This window comes from Petaurus breviceps, unplaced genomic scaffold, assembly GCF_028583685.1.
Source record: "Petaurus breviceps papuanus isolate PSGF00001 unplaced genomic scaffold, PetGlider_PUasm1.0 90804, whole genome shotgun sequence".
Classification (NCBI taxonomy): Eukaryota; Metazoa; Chordata; class Mammalia; order Diprotodontia; family Petauridae; genus Petaurus; species Petaurus breviceps.
In genome coordinates this window covers 15,329,218-15,341,508 of record NW_027187348.1, presented here as the reverse complement: position 1 = coordinate 15,341,508, position 12,291 = coordinate 15,329,218, and the positions used below count along the sequence as shown (strand labels likewise).

Sequence of the window (12,291 nt, the reverse complement as noted above, 5' to 3'; positions counted from 1 at the left end):
AGCAGAACCAGGAGAAATCTGTACACAATCACAGGCACAACATAACGTGTGATGACTAACTTCAATAGCCTGGGCTCCTTTCAGCAATGTAAGGTTATAAGACAACTCCAAAAGACTCATGATTGAAAGAAAAAGCCACATAAAGAGAAAGAGCTGGGAAGTCTGAATACAGATTGAAACAAACTACTTGCTCTGTTTATTTTTCTTGTTTTGTTTTGTTTTCTCTTTCCCACTGATCATTCCATCAGTTATAATCCTTTTTTACAACCTGACTAATGATTAATGTAAAGATATTTATAGATCCTATATTTGAGTGCATGCTGCCATGCAAGGGGTAGGGGAAAAAGGAGGGGGAGAAAATTTGAAACTCAAGGGACTGTGGAACTGAATGTTGTAAACTAAAATTAAATAAACAAATTATTTTTTTTAAGAGAATGGTCTGTAGTACTGAGAGATAAAATGTTTCAAATGTAGAGAATCATATAGTCATTGTCAGAAGTTGAAACTGAACCCAGATTTTCATGACTCCAAAGTGTTTTCTATCCACTATGGAATGTTCCCCACCTGTCTCTAAATATGTTTCTGTCTCTGAATAAATCTACCTTATTAATTATATTGCAATTAATTCAGTACTATTGATCACAACTTTTTCTACAGGTTTTCTCAGGTAAGACACAATGTTAATGTTGTTGTCTTTTTCTACATCCCCAGCACTGTCTTCAACATAGTAAGCACTTAGTAAATGCTTAGTGATTGATTTGGTTGGTTCATTGATTGATGTCTTATACTGTCCAATAATATCTCTGTATCTATCTCTCTTTGTCTGCCTCAGTCTGTCTGTATGTCATACACACACGCACACACACACACACACACGCCTTTCCTAGAATTGCTTTAGTGGCATCACCTATCATGCAGAGAGGAAACCTCAAAAAAGCACCACTGTTTTCTTCTTAAGTAAAGTCAAATGATAGGGGAGGAGTATTTCTATTTTTAAATCATAATGCCTCATGTTCATATAGCATGTTAAATAATTGCAAAGCCCTTTCTTCTGTGTAAAATAGGTAGAACTATTATCAGCTTCACAATTTAAATGAGAAAACTGAGGAGTATAAAAGTAAAGTGACTTGCCTAGGTTCATAAAGAGATCCCATGGGATGAGAGTTGGGATTTGAACTGACAGCCCGTAACTCTAGTCCAGAGCTCTTTGCACAAATCTAGAGTGCCAGAAAGTGTTGTGATTTGATATTAGTGTTTTATTTCCTTCGAGTCTTTAAAGCTGTCTGTTGTCTTGACTTTTATAATGGGACTTTACTCAGAGCAATTTTCTAACAATTAAAGAATTGTTACATGAAATACTCTTGTACTTTGACTAATACCTCTCTCTTACATTTTAAAATCTGGGTAACTTTTTGACATGAGAAAACAGTGGTAAGGATTTCAAGTTAGGTTTGCTCATTTCAAATCTAATAGAATGGAGATACACTAATTTCATAGACATATAGCAGTTGTTTGCCAATAAAATTGCCTCTGTAGCTATTAAGCTATGGCTGTTAAAGATATTTGATAGTTAAGAATAGTTAAGGCACATCATTAATGTATTTTAAATCTTTAACAAAAATGCATTAATATTGTAAAGGTGGAGATTGTGAACATTTGATAGGAATATATAAAACTTTTAAAATGTCATTATAAATTTGTATTTTAAAATTTGACATTGTTCATGCAATGATGGTCAGTGCTATATGTTTAAATTCTCTTCTACTATAAAATGATTTTTCCTTTTTGGACTCCGGCATCAATATCAACGGAATAAAACATTGTCAATGCTACTTATTCATTGTCTATTTAGCCATGCTTTCCTTCCAACCCATATTGTTCCAGCCTTTCACACAACTTTAATTGGGGCCTGAGGTAACATTGAGGACTGTTACTTCCAGGTCAATTATACGGCCTAGTAAAAGCCTTGTAAGAAAAGGTAGCAATCAGTACTGGGAATTATGATCAGTTTTGGAAAGAATTAAAGCCAGGCTTTTAAAATGCATATATAAGAAGGAGTTTCCAACCTCACCTATATGGGATGTAATTTATTTTGTCAGAGGTATAAAAATATAATTATTTATTGGTTGTTACCTCAAGGCCCTGCCTTATCTATAGATCAGCTGGTGGAACTGAGCCCATTTTCCTGAGACATTTGATCATGTTATTACTGACATTTGTAAGAGGATAGAATGTTTTCTACATACAGAGTGATACAAAAAAAATAATTTTTGCTTCTTGAGAGAAAAGTTATCTATTTTCCAGATGTCCCCTACTTCTAATTCCATAGGGAACAGAATTGACCACAAAAGGGTAAGAACCAATTTGTTTCATTGAATTTCCAAGAATAAATATAAATAATATAGCCTTAAATTTTCAATACATCACTTCTTAAAAAAATATGAAAAGTTATCGACACATTGTCATAAGGTAATGCTCCATAAAATCAATCAATCAATTTTTATGGAGCACATATTCAGTAAAAAACATGTATGTACTTTTTTTTCATTTTTGAGTTCCAAATTTTCTACCTAGCTCCTCTGCCACCAATTGCGAAGGAAAGCTATACAATATCCATTATTCACATAGGTCATATGAAACATATTTTCATATTTGCCATGTTGCAACAAAGGTACAAAAATAAAGAAAGTGAAAAAATATGTTTCAGTTTGCACTCAAGAGTTCATTATTTTTCCCTCTGGAGGGCAATAGCATTTTTCATAATGCATCCTCTGGATTGCCTTAGATGATTGTTTTGATCAGAGTAGCTAAGTTTTTCGCAGTTGATCATCATTACAAAATTGCTATTACTCTGCACCATGTTCTCCTAGTTCTGCCCACTTCATTTTGCATCAGTTCATCTAAAGGTTTTTTCCTGAAATTATCTTGCTTGTCATTTCTTATGTCACAATAAAGTGACAATTTTGTTTTTTTTAATTCCATATTCTAATACCTTCAATTTCTTTTTCTTGTCATTGCTATAGCTAGCATTTTCTACTCCTTGCTTCATTCTTTATGTTATTGGGAGAGCTTCTCGTTTACACCCATCATACATAGATAATGCTTTCTAAAGGTTTTAGATCAGTACAGCTTGTCATTTTAAAGAAAGGTTCATGATTTCTATGCTTTCAAGTATTTTTAATAGGAATGAGTGTTATATTTTATCTAATGCTTGTTCTGCATCTATTGAGACAATATTGTATGAATTTTTGTTGTTATTGAAGTTGATCAATTAATATTTTTCAATTATGCTTACAGTTTTCCTAATCTTGAACCAGCCCTAAATTCTTGGTATACATATTTTAAAATCATGAATATTTTGTTTTATATCACCTTTATTTCTTAAATGTTTTTTTTTCTACTGCCTCTAAATAGTAATCCCATCCTTTTACAAAGAATAAAAAAAGAGGTGGAAAATAACTATTCAGGTAAAAGAAAAAAAAGCACTTTCAGACTTGTATCAACTGCATCTCATATGATATAGAATGTCTCATATTCATCATTCCACACAAGAAGGAAGGGAGAGTAGCCTATTTCTTCTTCGTTAGGACCTGACTTGGGCATTATAATTATACATATTTCTTTTTCTGATTGACATTATTATTTTTCTTTTGTTATTGTGTACATTGTTTTCTGCTGTCTGCTAGCTTCACTTTATATCAGTTGATACAAATCTTTCCATGACTGCTTATATTCTTTATATCCATTATTTCTTATGGTAGAGTAATGTTATATTAGATTCACATGTAAAAATAAAAAAAAATTTTGTTTAAATACATAAAATATTGGTAAATTTTGCTTTATATACTTCATAAATATGTTTCTTTTAACAGCTAAGATTTTTTACTTTTCCATTCCTTTGTGCACAGTCAGCCATTGGTACAGTCAATCTGAGTGATCCCATGACCTTTTAAACTTTGGGTACATGAGCAATCAGTATGCAGGAGAAGGTGGTTGGAAAAATGCACTAATCTATCTCCTTATGATACTGTAATGAATAAGGAAATGAGGCAATACCAACTCTATCTCCTCATTGTTTCCTCATTTAAAAGCATGTACTAATCTGTAGTGTCTTGCCCTTATATGGAAGCTATTACTTCTATCCATAAAAGCAATGCCCAGTTTGAATTTTGGCCCACCTGCATCCAACTGCACTTCTGCCTTGGTGTGCTAAATAAAATCCTTTTAACTTTCTAAGCTTGCCTCAATTATCACAACAAGGCCCAAGCTAAGATTTTACTCAACATCTCACTCATTTTATTCTCTCCTCCATGGCTGTATAATCCATTTTTCTGATCCTGTTCTTTTTCATTTTACATTATTCCATATAAATCTTGCCATGTTTCTTTGGATTACATTATACTGGTGTACATAGTATGTGAAGGATCTGTGGTTTTCTTGTTTTGGGAAGTCTCTCCACCAATGGGAACTGACCAGATTGACTTATTCAGGGTCCCATAACTAGTTAAGCATCAGAAATGGCTTTTGCCCTCATCTTTTCTGACTACAAGCTCAGCACTCTACCCAGTAAACAAAACTGCTTATGTTATATTATAATGATGTAGCACAATTTATCTAACCCTCTCCCATTTATTGTATACTTTGGCACCTCCCATACATGTATAAAATCTCTGAACAGGTTTATCTTGTGGGTATTTAGGAATGAACCCAACAATGTAACTATTGGGCCAGAATCTGATAATTCTTAATCCCTCTATATGTGACAAATCCATGTCAATAAAGAAACACAGAGAGATATTGGAAGCACTTCCTTTTCAATTAGAAAGGGATATGGAAGCAAGAGGACAGAAGTAAGAAATACAGCAAATCAGGAGTGAAGAATTGAGAGTAAGACTTCACACTTTACTGACAACTGACCCCAAAGAGTTGATTCCTAATTTGGATAATCTTGATTACTCACATTCTTTTTTAGAACATGAGATCCTTAATTTGAAGAGAGTGTATGGTTCTTCAAAACCTATATCCAAGTGCTTTATAGAAGCTTTTATAATTTTATGATAGTCCCGCCTATTAGAAGAAAATCAATTTGCCGATTATTAATGTAATCTCAGGGAAAATTAACATTTTGCTTATATCTGGTGCAAACTATCCACAAAAATTAGCTTTAGTGTGATACCTGTATTCTGAAAGAGAGTTGATGGACTCGGCAAGTAGAATGAAACAATATTTTTTGGATGTGGCCAATCCGTTTTGTTTGACTCTGCATAATAGCTACAAGGTTTTGTTTTTGTTCTTTCAATGTGGAAAAGAAAAGGGTGGGGGGGAGGTATCTTTTGTTCATTGGAAAAATAAAAAGAAAAGTTTCTTAAAAGAGAATTCTGAAATGGAAATCTTTATTATATATATATAAATCTGTGTATAAATGTACATAATTAGTGTATACATGTGTATAATTATGCATGCACATAAATGAATATATGTACATACCTATATGTGTGCTTGTACATGTATATAAATATTATATATACTTTTATATAACTATATACATGTACAGGCATATAAGCATAATCTCTATATATGTATAGTCACACACGTGTGCATATGCATTTGTTTATATTTATTATACATGTATGCAAATATCATATATAAACCCCCACTCTTTTTAGGTTGTACTTTGAGAAATAATCTTCTAAAGGTATAGGTCACTAACTTGTCACTACCTTTTTCAAAAGTCTTCAATAGCTCCCTATTGCCCAGAAGGTAAACTGCAAGTTTGTTATGTTGGCTTGAATATATCTTAATTTTCTGACTCACATCTTTCTTACTAGATTAATTTCATTTTACTTCCTTTTATGCAATTTATCCTGCAGCGAAATTGAACATAGCTCTTTATCTTCTGTATCTCTCACACCCATATAATAACATAAGTTGCCCAGTGTATTGCCTTCTTGTCTCTGCCTTAAAAAAAAATTCTCTTCCTTCAAGAAAGTTTTAAAGTGTTATCTTGCTGTAAGGGTTATGGGATTTAAAGATCTCCCATGCCGCATGGACGTGCTGACATAGCAGAGCAAGAGAAAGTGAAAAGCCGAGCTAACGGTCCTGCGGTTGGCAGTTGGTGGCGGTTGCCTTTTTTTTTTTTTTTTGAGTTAGGACTCCTGCTGAGGACTGCCAGGGGCCAGAGCTGCTGGGAGCGCTCTTCCAGGACACTGGGTGGTTGCTGTGAGTGGGGAGAGGAGGACCTTTGCCTGAGGTAGCCTGTTCTGTTTTAAAGGCTTGAAAATGTGGGTGCTTTCTACTTTATCTACCTGTGCCAATATCATAACTACTCTGATGGCTTTCACTTTCTGGTTTTGGGACTCAGTCTTTTGGTATCTTAATAAATTTTCTAGTTTATTTCCCCAAATGGCAAACCTGATGCATTTTGTGATGGATAATTATATCAGCATATTTGTAATCTCTATAGGCATTGTGAATATGGCATTGCTGATACACTTGCCAAGAAACTTTCCTTATTAGCACTCTCTCTTAATGTTTACTCCAAAATTATCTCCATCTAAAATTCTTTTACTTAGAAATGTCTTTACCTAAGCAGGAGAATGTGATGTCCTTGAGAATATGGAGTGTTTTGTTTGTGCCCTTGCATGTCCAGAGCCTAGCACACAGTGCCTTGCAACATAGGTAGTAATACAAAAATATTTATTGATATGAATTGGATTTCTAGTATTAGCGTTTTGCAGAAAACTGAGCAATGAAGGATTTAGCAGTAACATCCTTTGATGTAATAAATTTAGGAAGACAGTGTGGGGCAGGTGAGAGAAAGCCAGCAGGCCCTGGAGGCAGGAAGCCCTAGGTACAAGTTCTGCCTCAGGCTATGTTACTTTGGGAAATCAACTTAACCTTTCAGTGCTGCCTAGAGGCAATTCTCTAGGACTCTAAGTTTAAGAAGAGTTGGTGATTTGCATTTGTTTAAGGAGTTTTCTAGCAGAGAGCTCCCTACACCAGATAAAATCACAAAATTATTTTATATCACCATGACAATGAAGCCTCTACAACTCCAGAAATTAAAACCTGAATCACTCTTTTTTGTAGCCTTTTCATTTTCTTCGTTTTTCTACTTGATTTATGCATTACTCCTATTTTCTTCTAAAGTTGAGCATAAATATAATATATTTGAACCTTTAATGGCTTCTCTAAGGACTAAATTTCGCCCAGGAGAAGATGACACATATCAACAAATTATTTTTTAATATAATAAAATAAATAAACAAAACAGGGGGAGGGCTCCAGAGAATTTGGACAAGTTTGTCTGCAGGAATTATGGAAAGATATACTCAGCAATTATACAGGGTGAAATGGCATGGTAATGTTCTAATCTACATTGGTGAAGAGAAAGCCTGTGCCATCTCTCTCTCTCTCTCTCTCTCTCTCTTTCTCTCTCTCTCTCTCTCTCTCTCTCTCTCTCTCTCACACACACACACAAACACACATCATCATCATCATCATCATCTTCTATAAATCTATACACATATAAATACACACATATATGAAAATGCATTTATGTCTATGCCATATTCATATATTCACCCAAATGTATTTGTCTCTGTAAACATATACATATATAAAACTGTGTACAAACATATGTATATGTATGCATACATGCATAGGTATATATGTATGTGTGTATATATATGTGTATATGTATGTGTGTGCACATGTATGTCTGTATAAAAGGGTATGACCAAGACAGTGGTTCACTGTGTTGTTGTTTAATAGTTTCAGTCCCATCTGACTCTTCATGGTCCCCTTTAAGATTTTCTTGGCAAAGGTATTGGAGTGATTTGCCGTTTTCCTCTACAATTCATTTTGCAGATGAGAAACTAAGGCAGCAAGGTTAAGTAACTTGCCTAGGGTCACACAATTAGTAAGTTCCTGAGGACATATTTGAACTCAGGAAGATAAGTCTTCCTGATTTCAGGCCCAGTGCTTTATCCACTGTGCCACCTAAGACATTTGGCACAGAAAACCTTTAAAGTACTGCCACATGCACCATGGATGCTTGTGACCCTTTCTGATCTTCTATATCTCCAGTTGTAAAATTTGAATAAAATTCCTTTCAAACTCAAAAAGGTCTTTGTTTGCAAGTGAATTTCTGGTGCAGTCACTTAAACATTTTTTGACTATTTGTAGAATAACCAACAACTTAGGAGTAGGGAGACAGGAAAAAGGCAAGGGGAAAATGGGAGAAGGGATAGCAAAAGAAAGATTTTGTCTGGTGCCATTTTGGGAAGTTTTCCTATATGTTTTGTAATGTAATGGATAGGTTTCCTACTTATCCACTTATGATGGAAATCTTTTTTGGGGGGAGGGGGGGTTTAAGCAAGAATATTTATTTATGAATTTTTTTCTTTTTGGTCTTTATTAATTTGTTCTTTCACTTTTAGTTTATGAGATTCAGTTTTACAGTTCTTTGAGTTTCAAGTTTTCTTCCCCTTCCTCCCCTACCTCCTCCCCGCCATGGTGGCATACAATCAAATCTGGGATCTGCAGATACTTTCATATTAGACATTAGTCAGGTCATGAGGATGGATTATATCAGATGGAATGAACAATGGGAAAGAGGAAACAAAACCAAACAAAAAAAGAATGAGAGCAGGGAATTTGCTTCAATCTGTATTGAAATTCTGTTCTTTCTAGTTCTTTCTCTGAATGTAGACATCTCCCTTCATCATGAGTATTTTGGAGTTGGCATATCATTGCATTGCTGAGAAGAGTCCAGTTTATCAAAGTTGGTCATCACACATACTTTGTGTCTGTAATTGTGCACAAATTTCTCTTGGTTCTGCTCTTCTCACTCAACAACAGTTTGTATAAGCCTCTCCAGGTAAACATGAAGTGTATCAGCTCTTCGATTCTTACAGAACCATAGTATTCCATTACATTCATATACCATAACTTGTTTAGCCATTCCCCAATTGATGGGCATCCCCTTAGTTTCCAATTCTTTGCCACCACAAAAAGAACTGCTATAAAAATTTTTGTACATATGGGTCTTCCTCTCACTTTTCTGATCTCTTTGGGATACAACCCTAGAAGTGGTATTGCTGGGTCAAAGGATATGAAATTACTTACAGCCCCTTGGGCATAGTTCCAGAATGCTCTCCAGAATGGTTGTATCAATTCACAACTCCACCAGCAATGCATTAGTGTTTCAATTCTTCCACATCCTCTCCAACATTTATCATTTTCCTGTTTTGTATTCTTAGCCAATCTGACTGGTAAGATGTGGTACCTCAGAATTGTTTTGATTTGCATTTATCTAATCAATAGTGATTTTTTTCATATGCTTATAGATATATTTAATTTGTTCCTCTGAAAACTTCTTGTTCATATCCTTTGACCATTTATCAATTAGGAGGATGACTTGTATTCTTATAGATTTGACCCAATTCTCTGTATATTTTAGAAATGAGGCCTTTATCAGAGGCATAGGTTGTAAAAATTCTTTCCCAATTTTCCACTTCCCTCTTAGTCTTGATTACACTGTCTTTGTTTGTACAAAAGCTTTTCAATGTCATGTAATCAAAGTTATCCATTTTGCACTTTATAATGCTCTCTAATTCTTTTTTGGTCATGAAGTCTTTCCCTCTCCATAAATATGACAGGTAAACTATTCCTTGCTTTCCCAGATTGCTTACAAGTATCATCCTTTATACTTAGATCATATACCCATTCAGACTTAATTTTGGTATACGTTGTTAGATAATGGTCTATGCCCAGTTTCTGCCATACTATATTCCAGGTTTCCCAGTGGTTTTTGTCAAATAGTGAGTTCTTATCTCCAAAACTGTGGTCTTTGGGTTTATCAAAGAGATTATAATAGTCATTGACTGCTGAGTCTTGCATACCCAATCTATTCCATTGATCCACTGCTCTATTTCTCAGCCAGTACCAAGTAGTTTTGATGACTGCTGCTTTATAATATAGATTAAAATCTGGTATAGCTAGGCCACCTTCCCTAGCATTTCTTTTCATTAATTCCCTTGATATTCTGGACCTTTTGTTCTTCTAAATGAATTTTGTTACTATTTTTTCTAGTTCTATAAAGTAATTTTTTGGTAATTTGATTGGCATGGCACTAAATATATAATTTGATTTAGGTAAAATTGTCATTTTTATTATATTAGCCCTATCCAGCCATGAGCAATTGATTTTCCAATTTGTTAGATCTGACTTTAATTGTGTGAAAAGTGTTTTGTAGTTGTGTTCATATAAGTCCTGGCTTTCTTTTGTCAGGTAGATTCCCAAATATTTTATAAAATGTACAGTAACTTTAAATGGGATTTCTCTTTCTATATCTTGCTGTTGGATTTCATTCAAAATATACAAGAATGCTAATGATTTATGTGGGTATATTTTATATCCTGCAACTTTGCCAAATTTATTTATTGTCTCAAGTAGTTTTTTACTTGATTCTATAGGATTCTCTCAGTATATCATCATATCATCTGCAAAGAGTGATAACTTTGTCTCTTCTTTGCCTAATTTGATTCCTTTGATTTCTTTTTCTTCTCCAATTGCTACTGCTAATATTTCTAGTACCAGATTGAATAAGAGGGGTGATAATGGACACCCTTGTTTCAACCTTGATCTTATTGAAAATGTTTATGATGGAAATCTTTAACAGAAAATATTATCTAGTTTCAGCTCCTAGCAGTGTCTTTCAGGCTGTGAGTCAGAGTGCTGAGCGCTGCATCCCTGCTTGTACAGTGTTTGCCTGTGATGCCCGCTGCACCATCCTCCTCTCCACGATGAATAATGGAGACAGAGCCGCTGAGCAGATGAAGTACTGGAAGAAGAAGCAGAGCTCACAGAAACCTGAGTCCCTTACTACAGGAACTGGTGTCCCCATAGGAGACAAATTTAATATTCTGACTGTTGGAACTTAGGGGACCCTTATTGTTCAATATGTGGTTTTCACTGATGGAATCGTTCCCTTTGAGCGTGAGAGAATTCCTGAGAGAGTTGTTCATGCTAAAGTAGCAGGGGTGTTTGGATATTTTGAAGTCACTCATGATATTCCCAGATATTGCAAGGCAAAGTTCTTTGAGTATATTGGGAAAAAGACTCTGATCACTGTTAGATAATCTACAGTTGCTGGAGAATCTGGTTCAGGAGACACTGTTCATGACCCTTGAGATTTTGCTGTGACACTGAAGAGGGGAATTGGGATCTCATAGGAAATAACACCCTCATATTCCTTACCAGGCACCCTCTTCTGTTCCTATCCTTTATTCCTAGGAATAAGGAAGAGGAACCCTCAAACCCACCTTAAAGATCCTTACATGATTTGGGACTTCTGGAGTCTTCACCCTGAATCTTTGCATCAGGTTACTTTCTTGTTTAGTGATGGAGAGATTCCAGATGGCCATTGGCACATGAACAATATGGATCTCACATCTTCAAATTAGTTAATGCTCAAGGGGAAGCAGTTTACTGCAAATTCCATTATAAGACTGAGCAAGGAATCAAAAATCTTTCCGTTGTAGAGTCTGGAAGACTTGCTCAGGAAGATCCTGATTATGGCCTGTGGGATCTCTTCAATGCCATTTCTTTGGGCAACCACCCAACCTGGGCATTTTACATACAGGTCACGACCTTCCAGAAAGCAGAAGCATTTCCATTTAATCTGTTTGACCTCACTAAGGTCTGGTCTCACAAAGACTACCCTCTTATCCCAGTTGGTAAACTGCTCTTAAATAGGAACCCCAGGAATTATTGTGCAGAGGTGGAACAGATAGCCTTTGACCCAAGTAACATGCCACCAGGCATTGAAGCAAGCCCTGATAAAATGCTGCAGGGATGTCTTTTCTCATATCCTGATACTCACCACCGCCATCTAGCACCAAGGAGGACAATATCACCAAGGTGAGAATGTTCTACAATATGGTGCTAAATAAGGCAGAGCGCCAGTGCCTGTGTGAGAACATCGCCCTGCACCTGAAAGATGTCCAGCTTTTCATTCAGAAGAAAGCTGTAAAAAATTTCTATGATGTTGATAGCAGCTATGGGTCCCAGATCCAGGTGCTTCTGGATAAATACAATGCTGAGGGATATAAGAATGTGATTCAAACCTATACCCAGTCTGCATCTCATTTGGCTGCTTAGGAAAAATCGAATCTCTGAGCTCATCAGGAGGATCTCTCCTCAGCTAAAGAGTTATATTACAGATGAATCTAGAAGATATTAACACTTCTGATCAGTTGCTGCACAATACAGCATATCGATGTGCTA

At 35.3% G+C, this 12,291-nt stretch overlaps 1 pseudogene; it reads left to right on the top strand.

Annotated features, from left to right (window-relative positions):
• Positions 1–10,808: 10,808 nt before the first annotated feature.
• On the top strand, positions 10,809–11,929 carry LOC138147660 (catalase pseudogene; annotated as a pseudogene).
• Positions 11,930–12,291: the final 362 nt, after the last annotated feature.